General features: G+C 33.6%; 1 pseudogene; it reads right to left on the minus strand.

Annotated features, from left to right (window-relative positions):
• Positions 1 to 330: 330 nt before the first annotated feature.
• The window catches only part of LOC132347378 (serine/threonine-protein phosphatase 2A 56 kDa regulatory subunit gamma isoform-like), a 43,672-nt pseudogene continuing 25,383 nt past the window's right edge, over positions 331 to 18,619 (minus strand).

An 18,619-nucleotide genomic window follows, 5' to 3' on the forward strand; every position in this document is an offset into this window, starting at 1 on the left:
GTGGCTTTCTTTCAGTGTGTGTCTACTATCTTAAAGCTCTTGGAGCCTAGGATTCCTAACTTTTTAAAAACTTAGTAGACATTTTTAAAACAGTTTTAGTTTTATAGAAAAATTGAGCAGGAAGTACTGAGAATTCTCATATGCCCCCTCCTCCCTCCCATACATTTCCCCCTATTATTATTATCTTACATTAGAGTGATATGTTTGTTCAATCAATATTTTTTAAAGTTGAAAAGTATTTTTATTGCAGATAGTCTCATATACAATGTTAGTGATATTGATTTCCATCCCCTCCCACGATGGAGCCACATTCCTATCTCATAAAAACATTCAAGTTACACCGTAGACGTTTTCATGTTTCTTTTTTAGTAGCTGGGGGTTTGCTTTCGCTAGGTTTTCTATTTTAACCCACGCTTCTTCTCTTTCTTTCATTTTTAGCTTCTCATTCAGTTTCTCTGCTTTAAACTGCTGGGTGCAGTCATCAAATAGTTTTTGGTTCATCTCCATGAAGAGTTTCAGCGTGTTGTACTGATATATCAAGCCACGTCTTGTTTTGTTCCAGTGGGTCTTTCAGTTGTGGTACAAGGATGGAAACATGATGGGCAGAATCTTTGCTGCACTGTCACTGATTAGACTCATGATGTACTCGTTATTCCAGTAATATGGCACTTGCTCTGCCACCTGGAAGTGGGGGCTGGAGACACACTTGGCTAAACGCTCCATTATCTTCACAAACTCTTGACAGTTCAATGACATCTAGAATCTCTTCTAATTCATTTAAGAACATTACTTCTTTTAGACTGTGAGTCTTTGGCCAGTGCTTGAGAAGTGCCATCACCACTGGTTCAGTGAGGGTGCTGTCCTTTTCTAAAAACTGAACTACACAGTATGCCAGCTGAGGATGATAAACGATCAGAGACTTCACTTTTTCCAAAGGTAATAACACCTTCAATAAGAAAATTTTGTGCTCTTCTTTCAGTGGTAAGGCAAATCCTTTTTTAAATATTTTATTGAAGTATAGTTGATTTACAATGTTGTGTTAATTTCTGCTGTACAGCAAAGAGATTGTTATATACACACACACACACATATATATTCTTTTTCATATTCTTTTCCATCATGGTTTATCACAGGGTAATGAATACAGTTTCCTGTGCTATACAGTAGGACCTTGTTGTTTGTCCATCCTATTTATACTAGTTTGCATCTGCTAATCTCAAATTCCCAATCCTTCCTTCCCCCACCCTCCATGCCCCTTGGCAACCACAAGTCGTCCTCTATGTCTGAGAGTTGTTTCTGTTTAATAGATATGTTCATTTGTTGTTTCTGTTTAATAGATATGTCATTAGTGTTGTATTTTAGATTCCATATATAAGTGATATTATATGGTATTTGTCTTTCTCTTTCTGACTTACTTTGCTTAGTATGATAATCTGTAGGTCTACGCATGTTGATGCAAATGGCATTATTTCATTCTTTTTCATGGCTGAGTAATATTCCATTGTATATATGTACCACATCTTCTTTATCCGTTCATCTGTTGATGGACATTTAGGTTGTTCCATGTCTTGGCTATTGTAAACAGTGCTGCTATGAACATAGGGGTGCATGTAACTTTTTGAATTATAGTTTTGTCTGGGTCTATGCCCAGGATTGGGATTGCTGGATTATATGGTAACTATTTTTAGTTTTACAAGGAGCCTCCATACTGTTCTCTATAGTGGCTGCACCAATTTACATTCTCACCAACAGTGTGAGAGGGTTCCCTTTTCTACACACCTTCTCCAACATTTATTACTTGTAGACTTTTTAATGGTGGCCATTCTGACTGGTATGAGATGGTACCTCATTGTAGTTTGAGTTTGCGTTTCTCTAATAATTAGTGATTATGAGCATCTTTTCATGTGCCTTTTGGCCATCCATTTCTCTTCTTTGGAGGAATATGTATTTAGGTATTCTGAACATTTTTCAATTGGGTTGTTTGTTTCCTTTGTTATTGAGTTGTATGAGCTTTTTGTATATTTTGGAAATTAAGCCTTTGTCAGTTTCATCATTTACAAATATTTTCTCCCAGTTCATATGTTGTCTTTTCGTTTTGTTTATTTATTTTTTCTTGCTGTGCAAAATCTTATGTTCAATATTGACGAACCAATATTAAAACATTATTATTAACTAAAGTCTGTGGTTTACTCTTTATGTTCTACAGTTCTATGGGTTTTGATATATATATTGTCATGTTTCTACCATTATAGTATTATACAGAATAGTTTGCCTAAAATATCCCCTCTATTCCACCTATTCCTCCCTGCCCACTGTCTCTGATAACCACCATTTACTCTCTGTTGCTATGAGTTTGACTTTTTTATATTCCACACATAAGTAAGATCATGCAGTATTTGTCTTTCTGTGTCTGGCTTATTTCACTTAGCATAATGTCCTCAATCTCCATTCATGTTATTGCAAATGGCAGGATTTCCTTCTTTTTAAGACTGAATAATATTCCATTATAGGTATATACGTGTGTGTGTGTGTGTGTGTGTGTGTGTGTGTGTGTGTGTGTATGTATACACATACCGCCCATTTTCTTTATCCATTCATCTGTCAAGGGACACTTAGGTTGTTTCCACATCTTGGGTACTGTGAATAATGCTGCAGTGAATATGTGAATGCACGTATTTCTTTGAGATAGTGATTTTATTTTTCCTTTGAATATACACTGAGAAGTAGTATTGCTGAATCATATGGTAGTTATATTTTTAATTTTTTGAGGAACTTCCATACAGTTTGTCATAATGGCTGTACCAGTTTATAATCCCACCAGCAGTATATAAGGCTTCCCTTTTCTCATCATCCTCAACATTTGCTATCTTTGACATTTTGATAATATCCATCCCAAGAGATGTGAGGTGATATCTCATTGTGGTTATAATTTGCATTTCCCTGATGATTAGTGATAATGAGCATCTTTTTATATACCTGTTGGCCATCTGTATGCCCTTTTTAGAAAAATGTCTATTCAGGTCCTTTGCTCATTTTGTAATTGGGTTATTTGTTCTTTTGCCATTGAGTGTTATGAGTTCCTTTTATATTTTGGATATTAACCTCTTATTGTACATACAATTTGTAAATATTTTCTCTCGTTCCTTTGGTTGCCTTTTCATTTTGTTGATTGTTTCCTGGGCAAAAACTTCTAGGTTTGATATAGTCCTACTTGTTTATTTTTGCTTCTGTTGCATGTGCTTTTATTGTCATTCAAAACAATCACTGCCAAGAACAATGTCAAGGAGATCTTGCCTCTGTTTTTTCTTCTAGTTTTACAGTTTCAGGTCTTAGGCTTATATCGTTAATCCATTTTGAGTTGATTTTTTTATATGTTACCCTTCTTTTCTTTGCTCGAAATATAAGCATTCTACCCTTTATGGATATTTTGGCAACAGCTGTATTCTCTAAATTCCCCACTTGTATTTGTGGCCCTGGTTTCTATTCATTTAATACAAATTCAGTCATAATTTTTGTACATTTGCAACATTGACAATAAAATTAGGTTTAAATTAACATTGAGCCAGCTATGTTTTCACAAGGCACCACAGTGGCTGAAAGCTAATGTGTTTTCTTTTATTTCTTTTTCTGTATTAGGTAAAATGTTTTTGTGAGAAAGTGCTTTTGAGTTCATGGGTGTTTATACTACTTTCTATTGCTCAACACACTTGTTTTAATCCTCTAATCGTGGTCTAAATGATATAATATGCTAGCCCACTGGGCACAACTAGACTTGAGAAAAAACAGTTTCATGCTTGGTGTGGCTCATATGAGCCTCTACTGCTGGACCCTTACAAAATCATCCCAGAATATCTGCTTAGTCAGTAAAGATAATTTGTCCTAGCATCTCAAAATTTGAAAAGTTATCAGGAAGAAGAACATAGTGCATGAAATTCATAATAATTTTGCCACCTGAAGGATACAGGTTAGAGGTAAACTTTATGATTTTAATAAGAACATGCAAGTTGTCCCATTTTTTTTTCATAGAGCAGTCTCCAGCTTTCTACATTTAATTACACTTGGCTTTGGAAGACCTCATAGAACTTCTGAAATGCTGTGCATCACACCTCTGTGGAACTTGAGGAAATGATTTTATTTTCCCTTTCTGGTTTTATTCCATTGGGGTAATAAAATAAAGACTTTAAATTTGAGATTTATGACTGCCTCTTTAAGCAGTGCTGGGACTTCTGTTAATGGTCTGACTTACTAGATTGAAAACTTTATAAAGGGCTATATTTTTAAAATGCATGATTGTAAGACTGTGCACTACAATTATGCACACATGAAAGAAAAATGCAGCTAATAAGGACATCTGTGAAATGCATACTCCTAGAAACACCAGTCCTCACAATATGGACAGAATTCTTTATTTTTCTCTAAACAGAGTTGGATCACTGTTTTATAATCCTTATGGATAGCTGGCTTGTCCTAATTATCTTCTCAGTCCTGAAACATGTATTTCTCATATAGCAGGTATTCCATTTAATAACTACTGAAATAAATTTTATATAAATAGAATTTTCTCCAAATACCAGAAGACTTAGAAAAAATAGGAGAAATTATGCTGTTCCACAAAATATTTATGTAAAAGGAAACATTTGAAGGAAAGTATACTTAGTGCATTATCATGAAGTGTAGAAATACAAAGTTGGAATGTTAAATTATTGCAAGGATTTGGAAGTAAGTCTGACATATTTTGTTTTAATTACATGCCTCAGTACTCACCACATAAGACATCCGACTGTGTTGATCACATGATGGTCAACATTATTATCAAATATTTTTTATTGCTAGGCAAAATATGAAATAGAATCTTGAAATTATCTAAATAATTTAGTGCACATAGACTCTAAATTCAAATATGTCAGGCCAATCTAAATAATTTAGTGCACATGGACTCTAAATTCAAATATGTCAGGCCAAATAATACACTTCTGACATTTTATTCATTAAAGTATTTCTCAGTGTCAGCTGTACTCAATGATGAAATTAGCATAAACCATCACTTCTGACTTTTGTCTCAAGCCTTTTGAGAAAAGCAATTGAATAAAAAGGGAAATTGTTTTGCTAGATTCAAGTAAGTAATGTAAAATATTATTCTGATTCTCATACATTTTCAGACACTTATGAGAGCATGCAATGAAATAATAGATGTAAGATGCTTAGTCCTACACTGATGCAAGGCAAATATGCAATATTTGTTTGAAAACATTATTGTTGTCAGTTTTAAGTGGAGCTATCTTTCCTTTAGAATTAGAATTCTAAATCATTCCATTAAAAATTAGAGACAATGCATTGGAGCACACATCGACTCCAACCTGTCTTTATAAAAACATCTCTATACTTGCCTTTTGACCTGCTGGAAAGGGTTTTCTGATATACTGTATATTGATTATCTATAAAACATGTTCAATATATTAATTTTCCTTTCCTTCTTTTAATAAAGAGGTTATTTTCTACAGTTGATTTTAAATTTTAAATTGACCAGTAAATTTAAATTTAGTTAGGATTTCATCTTTGCATAGAGAAGACTAGTCTTACAATCTTCACAACTTAAAGTAGTTTACATTTGTATAGGTACCAACCAAGATATGTTGCTTTATTATCAGTAATTTCAGCTTGAGAGCTCATAAATTCATAATTTCAGTTGGTAGTGTCTAAGAAATATTTGTATTTTTTGTTAGTTTCAACTGATGATAGACTATAACAGAAATTAATAGCATCACCAGAGCTATGTACAAGTATCGAAAATATTATTTAGATGTAAGAGAAATTATAGATATAGTCGTGCTGCCAAATCATGTCACACAAATGCAAGGTAACAGTCAGCATATATATGTGAGGACATCCTTACAGCACTAATTCCATGTGTCTATGAGTGAAATCACTGCACACAAAGGTTCACATCAAAGGTAGTGTTTTACTTTTGTAGCTGAGATATGTTAGTGCTGTTTGGTTTGGTGTGGTTTTCTATCTTACCTACCTGTATTATGACTTTTGGGGATGGAGGAGGAGATATAAAAGTTTACACTTATTGTGTTATATGATGGCATCTTGTTCTAAATGTGCAGCTCTTCCTCTCTCTCTAACCCTTATGTTTGAAATGCATTGTTGGAAACAGCATTTTTCCTTCTCTTGCCTAAGAGGCTTGGGGACTAAAAACGTGCAATTCCACGTAAAAGATTAGGAGAGAAATGAAGTATTTTTGAGCTGAGGGGTATTGTTAACTGAGACACTGCTGAGATTGCAGCAGTTCAACACCACCATGTCAACCAAAAAAAAAAAAAGTTTCAAATACTGTAAAGGAATCAGCCTTTAAAGGAAAGATGAGCAATATCAGAAAAAATTCTGAAAAGTGATATAACTATTCTGGTTGATAGTACAAATCGTGAATAAATCATATACTGCAAGGGAAACATGAAAATAGGTTAGTATCTAGGACGTTGGATGTTGAATTCCTAGAGAAAAAAAAAGGTGATAAACATATTGTCCCTTGCATTTCCTACAGCAGTAAAAGGAACTAATCTGTTGAAATTGTTGACTTCTATTGGACTCTAATAGGAATATGTTGTTTTCTGAAGGCTAGATTACTTATTTATGTTTTAGAAATGTATTCTCTGTGGGTTTAGTCAATGTCTTCTTTTTTTTTTTAATCCCCAAATGATTGTACAGCAATGTCAAGCACGTCCACAGATTTGTTGGGTGACACTCAAACCAAAACTTGCTCTCAGTTAATGATTGAAGTTATTAATTACTAATTGATTATGAATTTCCAATATTGATATTTTCAACTTTCTAAATTATCACATAACCAAAGGTATGAATTTCAACTCAGAAAGTTTGGAGAAAGAGTATAGAAAATTGATATTTTCCCTATTCAGGAAGGAGTAGGGGATAAGCAAGAGTCTCACAGGAAAGTGAGATGAAAATGCTGGAATAATTTCTATATCCAACAATTAGTAAACACAGTTAGAATTCCCTAATTTTATTTGTAATTGGATTAATTCCTATTATTTCATAAATGTCAGTACTTGTATATACACCCATGTATGAAAACTCAAATCCAAATGATGAACTTCCCACAGCATCTGCATAAGCATATTTTGTTGATTTCCCTCTCTTCTCCCCACCCTTAGACTCGGAGCTCTTTGATGCTTCCTCTTTACCCCGTTCTTAAGCACTTGACACAGCCACCAAATGTCAATAGCCCATGTGTATATTTTGAATAAAATGAAAACAATAGCTGAAAATGTTCCCATGACTGCCACAGCTCATTATGACAGAGTTGTGAAGATGTACCTTTTTGACATAAATAGATGAAAGTTGAGTATGTGCCAGGGCTTGGTTTGAAGCCATACCTTCTTTCATTATTTCTTATTCTGGCATAGGAAACTCCAAAATTAAGCTTCTATAATGTGTCCTAACTATTATCCTTCTCAAACTATTCCAAAATTTTGAAGAGGAAGGAACACTTCGGAACTCCTTCTATGAGGCCAGCATCACCCTGATACCAAAACCAGACAAAAATATCACAAAAAGAAAGATTACAGGCCAATATCACTGATGAACATAGATGCAAAAATCCTCAACAAAATATTAGCAAACCAAGTCTAACAATACATCGAAAGAATCATATAACATGATCAAGTGGATTTAACCCAGGGATGCAAGCACGGTTCAATACCTGCAAATCAATCAGTGTGGTACATCACATTAACAAATTGAAGAATAAAAAATGTATGATCATCTCAATAGATGCAGAAAAAGCTTTTAACAAAATTCAACATCCATTTATGATAGAAACTCTCCAGAAAGTGAGTACAGAGGGAACATACCTCAACATAATAAAGGCCACTTATAACAAACCCACAGGTAACATCATACTCAATGGTGAAAACCTGAAAGCATCTCCTCTAAGATCAGGAACAAGACAAGGATGCCCACTCTTGCCCATCTTATTCAGTATAGGAAGTCCTAGCCACAGCAACCAGAGAAGAAAAAGAAATAAAAAGGAATCCAAATTAGAAAGGAAGAAGTAAAACTGTCACTGTTTGCAGATGACATTCTATACATAGAAAATCCTAAGACAGCATCAGGAAAATACTACAGCTCATCAATGAATTCAGTGGCTTCAGGATACAAAATTAATATACAGAAATCTGTTGAATTTCAATACACTAAAAACAAACTATCAGAGAAATTAAAGAAACAATCTCATTTATAATCACACCAAAAAGAATAAAATGCCTAGGAATAAACCTACCTAAGGAGGTAAAATACCTGTACTCTGAAAACCATAAGATGCTAATGAAAGAAATTGAAGATGACGTAAACTGATAGAAAGATATAGCTTGTTTATGGTTTGAAAGAATTAATATTGTTAAAATGACCGTACTACCCAAGGCAGTCTACAGATTCAATGCAATCCCTTTCAAAATACCAGTGACATTTTTCACAGAACTAGAACAAATAACTTTAAAAGTTATACAATTTTAAAAGTTGTATAAACTAACACAACATTGTAAAACAACTATACTCCAATAAAAATTAATAAAAAATTTGTATAGAAACACAAAAAAACCTGAATAGCCAAAACAATCTTAAGAAAGAACAGAGCTGGAGGTATCACACTACTTACTTTCAAATTAAATTGATAAATTAATGACTGGCTGGCTGGCTGGATGGATGGACGGATGGAACGAGAGAGCAAATATGGAAACATGCATTTAATTGTTGAATCTAGTGGTAGATACTTAGATTATTGTATAATTCTTTCCAATTTTTGGCATGCTGGAAAACTTTCAAAATTGTAAAGCAAATACTAAAGGAAAACACAAAAAATGCTTTATATTGGCCTTATTAGTAAGAAATCCAAGACAGGGATTTTTGAGCAAGTGATATATATAAGGGAGTGCTCTCATGCAAAATCTTTGAGAGAGTGAAGGAAAAATATATAGATTGATGCTAACAAACTTAAAGGTTAATGATTTTAAAGTGGCTATTTGTTTTTCCCATAAGAGAGTATAGGTAATGAATTAATAAAATAAAAACTAAAATTTTCTGATGAAATGATGATTTTTATACTTCCAGTGTTTGCTTGTGAGTAATCATTCTATTCAAGAAATTGTAATTCTTCAAACTGACCCCCCCCCCCTTTTTAAAGTGTTATTATATCCAAATAAGATTGGCATTACATGTTGGCTAGAACACTCAAAGCTCACATATAGATAAAACAGTATCATTTGCCTGTTTGTAAAGCATCATATAGCACACACAAATCATACAATTCAGAACTGCATGAAGTATGCCACTGTTTGAGTATAACATGGCATTTTTCAAGTTGGGATTATTGGATCATCTAGTAATAGTGGTTCTTGAAAATTGAGGGTCTCAGAGGTTAAATGAATTGCATAAAACCAGTCATTAGTCGTTAAGTCAGAGTTCAAATTCTGACTTTTGGACTGAAGATCTCATCTAAATCTACTCTGCCACCCTTCCTTCCCAAGTAGTTTGGATCTGGCTGGACCCTGAATTAATAAAATTCTCATTAGATCTTTCCTCCTCCCAGCTGCGAGAAATTAATTTGAGCTACTGGAATTGGCAGGGACAAATCTCTTTCCTCCCTATAAAAAGAAGATCAAGTTGATATTACATTTCTGGGCTTGAAATAAATCTAATAGTATAATAATAATCAGATTGAAAACAAATGTTGTATTTAAATGATTGAATTTCACTAAGTTAGAAAGCTAAAACATAATCATTGCCAAATAAATCCTACAGCTTCCCGAAGAATCTTGAATATTTAGATACATATTAACTGTTCAGCTGGAGAGAATGTTCTTTTTTCTTCACCCATAATGTATGAACTATTCAAGTTATTATTTGATAAGGTTACTTTTAAAAATCACTATGCTTCTGAGGTGGTACACTTAATATTGAAAACCTGGAAAATTATTATTTGCAAAAAAATATAAAAGCTAAGTACATTTGCTGTGATTTAGGAAGTACTGTTAACTATCCCTGAATAAACTGCTTCTATAAATATGTTTTTATTTTTTGTTTGCTTATTTGTTTACAGGTTGAATAAAATAAAGTTACACATGGCACAAATCTGTTTATTTTGATAGCTGAATCACGACTTAACTACTTCTAAAATTATATTAACCAATGCTTGGCTATTAAGGATGCTGTTTATTTCACAAAGTGTAGGTTTAATTCACTATCAACAAGGTTGGTTCATTCATGTATGGCATTACATAAGATTCTAGGTTCTTTGTTAAAAAACATAAATGGGACTTATTGCCTTCTTCATTTTAGAAAATGCAACTATTTTCAACCTCCCTTTTTGAAGACTTGTTATCTTTATATTGTATTTATGTTATCAGTAGGGAAGACGTAGATAAACATTTGGCTTTGGGGTAGAATGGAAGGGGTAACAGGTGGTTCTAAAGGTTTTCTCTAGACTCAGGGATACCATAAGCTTTCAGTCTTGGTCCATTCACCTTGTAATGTGAATCCAAGAGATTATTAGGAGCACACCTATATACCAGATTCAAGATCAGTGAAACTCCAGTTAAGGAATACACACCTGACGTTGCATCTGGTGGTCATGATTGTGTATTAAGTCCTGAGAACCAGCACTGATGAGACCCAGATACCTAAAAGGTGGAGAGTTGCCTGTATTTCGCAGACTGTGTTAAGGGCCCATCGTGGACACCTGTGGGGCTACATGACTAAACAGGTTTAGACACTAAAGGGATTCCAGGGCCCTGTGTTGGAATTGTAAACACACATTCAACCCCATTTCTCATGACCAAGCACACCCCAAATTCCGATTGACTTGAGCATCACAAAATGGGCTCAGGTTTCAGAAGACTCCTGTTGTGACATTTCAGGATGTGCCATGATGTTTTCTGTCTTCCATCCTGTCTTTTCAATAACTATCTTTGGTGCTGAGTACAGCCTATTGTACCTTATCAATGCAATTATAAATCTGAATCCAGACCATTCTACTAAATCAAGCAGAGTTGGTGTTCAGGAGGGCTAAGATTTTTTTTCCCTGTATATTAGAATAATCACCTGATATTTTCTTACCTTAATGAACATTCTGTTCATACTATGACTCCATGTTGGATAAGCACCACTTACTCCCTTCCTCAAAACATACACATAAAGTCACATACATGTATGCCCATGCTCTGGAGATCTGCTGTAGCTTGGAGTGACTAAAAAAATAATGTACCTTGAACCACATTCAAATGTGTTTAGCCATCAGTGCTATTGGAAAGAACAGTGGCTTTAAAAATTTAACAGTCCTTCCAATCAGCGGAAGTGTTTTTTCAGCTACATGGCCACATCCTACCAATTCTTATTCTTTATGGGTGAGGACAGTGAGGTGCTTTTCTAACAAGCACCTTCTGTGATTCTTATGAAGAACCTCAACATGCATGAAGTTTCTTTCTTGTGTTTAGTTTTCTGGTTTACTCTTTTTATGTGGAACACCTTAGGGATTTAGGGGGAAAAGAAGAAGAAGAGATGATTTCCATGTACATTCTTAATGTGACATAAGATGGCTTTTATAGATGTGAATTCAATACTCCTCTTTTAATCTTGGGAGGAAATGTGGCTGTAAACTGTGGTATATAAAGATAATTGCATGTACTAGAAATCTGTATAACTTTGGAAAGAAGATCTAAGCTTCCTTTCTCATGGGAAATATTAAGGACTGTAGTATCCTGTAAAATGGATAGGAAAGGGATCCCAATAATATGTTATGCTTGCTCTCAAAAGACGCAGCAAGATCCTCAGCATAACATAACTGCGCAGAGACCCACAAACTGAGTACAGAGCAGGCCGCTGCAGTGGGCGTACAGATACCATCCCTAGAAATAAATAACAGTGGCCATTCTACTCTAGAATCTACTATCATGACTAAAATTATAAACTAGCAATGTTTAATCCAAATATTATTTAAAACTTAGAGGGAATCTTTTTCCTAAATTGTATATTTACAATGGGAAAAGTAATTCAGAATGGCTGAATATGAAGGACAAATATATTCAAATAGCATAACAAATTAATAACAAATTAATATTCAGTGTTTTGAAATGGATTGTGGTTAACTCTTGCCTTTCTTCTTTTATAAGAGTGTTGATTTGATCATTTGCATTTAGAATCTTTTTGCATCATATCTGTATATCTCCATCTGAGAGATATTTAGAGTGAGGAGGGTTGTTGGGAGGCAAAAGAACAATTGGTTGCCTAAAGAAAGGAAAAAGAGACTATCTAAATTCTTGGTCAAACATAAAGAGTACTCTGTCCCCGACTATAGAAAATATTTGTGTTAAAATAAGTCATTTTTGAAGTTAAAGTATCCCACCTTTTCTGCATACAGTAATATATTATTTTCTATAAAATCTGTTGACTTACAGGAAATTCCCAAATACTCACAATTGGGAATCACTAGGGAGAAAGATGTGTGGTCAGTGGCTATAATTTATTGAAAAATATATGTCAATACACACACACACACACTCCATATACATCTAACCCTCCAAACCACCCTGAGGAGTAGGCATTATTAATCTTCATTTTATAGATGAGAAGTCCAGGGCTCAGCATACTTAAGTAACTTGCTTGTGGTTACACAGCTGACAAATGCTAGTACTGAGTTAACAACAAAATAGGTCTGCATGGTCCCACACTTATTCTTTTTTTCCCTATATTTGTCATTCTATTTTACTTTATTTTTAATTTTCATTGAAATATAGTTGTGTTAGTTTAGGTGTACAGCAAAGTGATTCAGTTATACATATATAAATATATATGTATTCTTTTTTTATATTCTCTTTCATTATAGGCTGTTACAAGATATTGAGTAGAGTTCCCACGCTCTACCTCAGGTCCTTGGTGGTTATCTATTTTATATATAGTAGTGTGTATATTTTAATCTCAAACCCCTAATTTATCTCCCCCCTCCCCACTACCCACTTTGGTAACCATAAGTTTGTTTTCTATGTCTGTGAGTCTATTTCTATTTTGTAAATAAGTTCATTTGTATCATAAGTGATATCATATGATATTTGCCTTTCTCTGTCTGGCTTACTTCATACTTATTCTTCACCATTATACGCTGTTCCCAGAGACAGAAACAGAGGTAGAAACAGAGGATCTGAGTCTCGTTGCTGACCAAGAAATCCAAAAAACAATCCCAGACAGACATAGAACCATATTACTGTTGAGGACCCAAATGATACCTTAAAATAAGACCCCTTTAAGCGGGATAATTTTAGTGAGTTTCTCTTCTTTGGAAAAAAAAATAAGTTAATAAAATAATTAAAATGAGGCATGCAAGTGGGAAAAAACCTTTTTGCATCAATGCCTTTCCATCAAAGACACATGTAAACAAATAGTTTCAATGCCATACTTTACATAGCAGAAATCAGTATTTTGGGATACAGAGAAGAGGAAAAATCGAAAGGCTGTATGTGACTGTCAAGGAATATTTTGAAAGGAGGTACCATTTCAGGTGGGTATACAAGTAAAGGTAGGAATTTGTTATTTGTAGGAAGGGGGAAGTCATTTTCTTGCTAATGCAAGAAAAATGATGTGCTCTATTGATATAATTAAGTACAAACGTTGTGCATAATTTGAGGACTCCTTCGCCTTTACAAATCATTTAAGTGACCCTACATTTCTAGGGACTTCCATAACTTCTGAACCATGAAACCTGAGTGATTAACAGTTCGAAAGAATTAATTTACATTTCCAAAGCAAGACAGAGGTTTTTATTTTCATTTGTCAACTTCCTCTATTAAAATGGACCCCAGCCTTTCAGAGATCACTTCATGGTTTTGCCCTTTTTCCTGCTGACCCATGTTGCCTTATACTGAATTTAAGGAGACTCAATGTAGGTTAATTAAATTTGCTGAAGCTCTTTGCAAAGCCACATTGGGGGCAATTTAATTTTTTTTTTTTCTGTTTAGCTGGCTGAGAAAAGAAATTCAGGCACAACTGTATAAAATACTGTTTTAATTAGATCCAAAGAGAAATGTAGCCTTGGATTCTTATTAAAGTTCCTTAATTATGAAAATTAATTTTAAAAGACATAGTAACTTTGTTTTACAAAAGTGAACATGTTTGTGAAGTTACTTTGTCCTTAAGAAAAAAGGTAATGAGTCAAATTTTGTTCCTTTCATTATTTTTGTCAGTAAACAAAGTCTCAAATCAAGACAGGGTAATTTTCAGGAACTCCTGAAAAAAAAAAAAAAATCAGACATAAATTCACATCTCAAAGTGTTAAAATTTTCCAAAGCAAGAATGGGGAGCCACCCACTATGTATCCAAATGAATTTCTGAAGAAATACTTGAGCATATTTTTAGGCAATTAATATATATAGTTTGGTCTCTCTTTTCTAAAATATATTTCTTTTTAATAAAGTAAAAATCTCCATAACAAAAATCAACAATAAATAAATTCAGTGCTAAATATTATTAACATCTCTCACATCTCTTCAGATGTCTAAGTAAATTATCATTGAAATTGTCTTTTCTCAATGAGATTGGTGAATGATTTCTGTGCTTTGGCAACTTGTACTTTCTCATCCCAACACACAACAAAGAAATATAGATCCATATGCCTGATACGTTGCAAAACTCTAACTAGTTTTATGGTTTCCATATATAAAATTGACTTAACATTAAAATAATGAATTTAGAACATCTTCACCATATCAATGCACTGTGATGGAACCAAAATATTGCCTGTGATACTCCTGTATGCACCATAGCCAGCTTAATTGTTTGAACAAAGTCAGTAACTTTGTCATTGGTTTAAACATCCAATGTAATACAGTATCCAATCAGTATATAATACAGTATTATACACAGATTGTATACAGTAATATACAGTATACAATCAGTATATTACAGAACTAGAAATAACACATTCAAATGTGTTAGAGATAGAGAGAGGGATAGATTTCAGAAAAATGTTTACACACTTACTTATACTAACATATTCTCTCTCTGCTCTCTCTTTCACAGACATACATACATTACAAATACATACCCTACTCTGTTTTCACTTTGCATACTCCAATTTGCATTGTGTGAATAGTGCTACAGTTTGAAGATTAGTTATGCTTATTAAATTCACTGGATAGATAGATATATAGATAGAGGTAGAGATAGAGATAGAGATGTAGACATAGATGTAGATGTATACATAAATATTGATTTTTTTGATTAGCTACTTGAATTTATCCATATACAGTTTGAGATGATGGATTTCTATATTATTTCTCAGATATAAATTTTTCATACTTTCCAATAATTTTGTCCATTGTTTACTATTTATGGTTATAATAAAATCTTGTCAAAATAAAGCATAAATAAAATATATTTCATTTCAAATTTCTATTAATTTTTGAAAATCAAGATTTGGCATATAATTTAACAGACTTCTTGGTGGAAAGAACATAGGCTTTGGAGCCATATCTAGGCTGAATATATGCTTCGTCACTTAGAGCCCATGTAATGTAGAGAAAGTTGCTTAACAACTTTCATTGTTGGGAATGAAAGTTGGGGATACAACATCCATATCTATAAAAAAGAGGATAACTCATACTTATCTCACACTCTATAAATATTAGTTATTGTTTGACTCAGAACCACTTATTCTCATGTTCTTATGTTTAATTCTTATGTTGAATATAAACATTTATAATTGTAGACATATATTTATATTTTTCTGTCTATCTCTCAAATTCTTTTTGAATTCATTCAATGCTAAATTTCATTAGTGAATGATGAAACCGTCATATTAAAACAGAGAGAGCTATAAAAACACTGAGCTGAACTGTATGTTTTTTTTTTTTATAAATTGTCTATATTTATCCCCAAATGTGTTTTAATCATTTTTTTAAATTTTTATTTTTTATTTGTTTATTATTTATTTTTGGCTGTGTTGGGTCTTCGTTTCTGTGCGAGGGCTTTCTCTAGTTGCGGCAAGCGGGGGCCACTCTTCATCGCGATGCGCGGGCCTCTCACTATTGCGGCCTCTCTTGTTGCAGAGCACAGGCTCCAGACGCGCAGGCTCAGTAGTTGTGGCTCACGGGCCTAGTTGCTCCGCGGCATGTGGGATCTTCCCAGACCAGGGCTCGAACCTGTGTCCCCTGCATTGGCAGGCAGATTCTCAACCACTGCGCCACCAGGGAAGCCCGAACTGTATGAGTTTTAAGTATTATTTTGATGTTTATATTTGTTTTACTGTTGGGGAGTGGGAAATTATCTAATGAATATAGTCTGAGGAGAGATTGATAGCACATCATGGTAACACACATTTAAGTTTCTACCTCATCTTGTTTTCAGTATTAAAAAGGGCAATGACCAAAAACAATTCCTGAAAGTGGTTTTCTTAATTGTTCACTGTTCATCATATCTATAAAATCTCCTCTAGGATTGAATTTATTACTTTGCCTTTGTGGATTAAATTTGCTTTGCTATATCTCCAATTTTTCATCTTGTCTTTTAAACAGTTTGCTATCAAATTGTGGCCTAAGCTCACAGGGCGTTATCTTCATGAGGGGAGTTCACCTCTGTAACACTGGAAAGTTGTGGAACTGAATTCAGGCAAGATGAGAAAGAGGCTTCAGGATTATGTATTAAATTCTAATGTATTTTCACAAAATAACTTGCCAAGTGTTCATAATTAGGATATCCTCCTCATTGTTATTGGCTACCTTATAAGAGACTATCTGGTATCAAGCTCAATGAAAACAATCATAACAATTTCTTTTCTGAAGTATATATATAGGTTAAAAATAATTTGTTTTTTCTTATACATTAAAGTTGCATAAGTTGCTTAATCCAAGAGTTCCTTTCACACATTTTATGTAATTTTCTTATACTCAGACTTTTCCACTCATGTCAAGTTAAAGTTTCAAGTTGAACATATACACTGTGGACCTGAAACAAATAGACTGCCAGTTATTTCTCCAGCAAAGATGGGTTTATTTGGGATTAGCAGAGAGTCGCAATTCAGGGTCTGCAACCATGGTGAGCCACTTGTGTGTCCCTGCAGGGGAAGGGAAGGAGGTCATTTTACAGAGGGGAAAAGGAAGTTGGAGGGCTATGGTAAACAAAGTCCATGGCTTTTCATTGGCTGAATCCTTGTCAGGAAAGAAAGGTAGTCTTTCTTCATGTTGGACTTGGCTGTTGTCACAGGATATGAGAGTTCCCCTTTCTGGTGTCCCAACACCGTTTAATTGAGGTTTCTGTTTATTAATTTTTACAATACTTTCCATAAGCCAAAAGACAATGTTTGTCTAAGTAATAGTTTTCTAAGAAATAAGAATAAACATCTTAAGCTAAGCTGGAAAAGTAATTAAAATTGAAACCAACACAAACTTGTTTTTCTCGTTCTAAGAAATTTCCACTTAAAACTAGGCATGTCATTTTAAGGCAAAGCTATGTTGATATATACACAGAATATTTTGAACAATAGTTTGTAGTCATTTTGCCAGAATGGCAGTAATGCCATTGATCTAGTGAAAGAATTTTGTCTCAGTTTTATAAATCCTTATCATTTATTCGCTTAATGTAGTGATAATCTGATGATATGAATATAGCCAATTAAAAATCATCCATTTTTTTTGATTTACCTTCATAAAAAATGAAGAATATGTTTTGACATTTGCAAAAACTTCATTAGTATTTTGTGAGTGAAGTTAGCAAGAGGCAGAATTCTTTTTTGCTGAGTTATAATTGCATATAAAATAAATATAAATACGAAAAAAGTAAGAGAATTCCAGAAATGCTGGAACTCTTGGAATATTCTTGGGTGTAAGCTTGTACAGACAATGCTGCTGTGTTTGAGGGGATAAGGGTTGCTTTAAAACCATTCCTTATTCAATTCCAGAAAGATAATATCTAAGGGAGTATATATGTTTTCACTTACTCTTCTTATGCTAAGTGTGTAAGAGAAGAAATAGTCAATGATGTGGGCTGTTATGTGCTCAACACTCACAATGAATTAGTTTAAGATACATTTTGAACTTTAAGAAATAAAAACGATAGCTACAACTCTATATTAATATACTTTTTAACCATTTAAGTGGCATGCATTTTCAGTGCTAAACAGAAGGCCATAAAAATCAACACTAGTATATTATTTATGCTTAGGTATTAATTGCTTGGGGACATAAAATGTCATTATTTATTTTTATACCAGCTAACTGAAGTGGAAAAGTGAGATAATTCTCACAAGCAGAATTCACATTTGCTTCAATTATGTGGATACTTTGGATGAAAAAAACTTTTATGTTATAATTACTACATCTTTCAACTTTACTTCATGTCTTGACACAACTTTAATATGTCAGTTCCAGTTCTACCAATGCTAGGGATTTTTTTTTTCTTAGCACAATATGTTGTATTTTGCCGAGTATGTTCTAAAATTAAGTATGGAAATCTTAGGTATCAAAAGGCATTGGAAGAAATAGGATAACAGTTTCAAAGTTGTTACAAGAAGGTGTAAATCTGTGGTGACATATACAAATAAGCATCTTAAAGATAGTCT

The sequence above is a fragment of the Balaenoptera ricei genome, chromosome 14 (assembly GCF_028023285.1).
Source record: "Balaenoptera ricei isolate mBalRic1 chromosome 14, mBalRic1.hap2, whole genome shotgun sequence".
Lineage (NCBI taxonomy): Eukaryota > Metazoa > Chordata > Mammalia > Artiodactyla > Balaenopteridae > Balaenoptera > Balaenoptera ricei.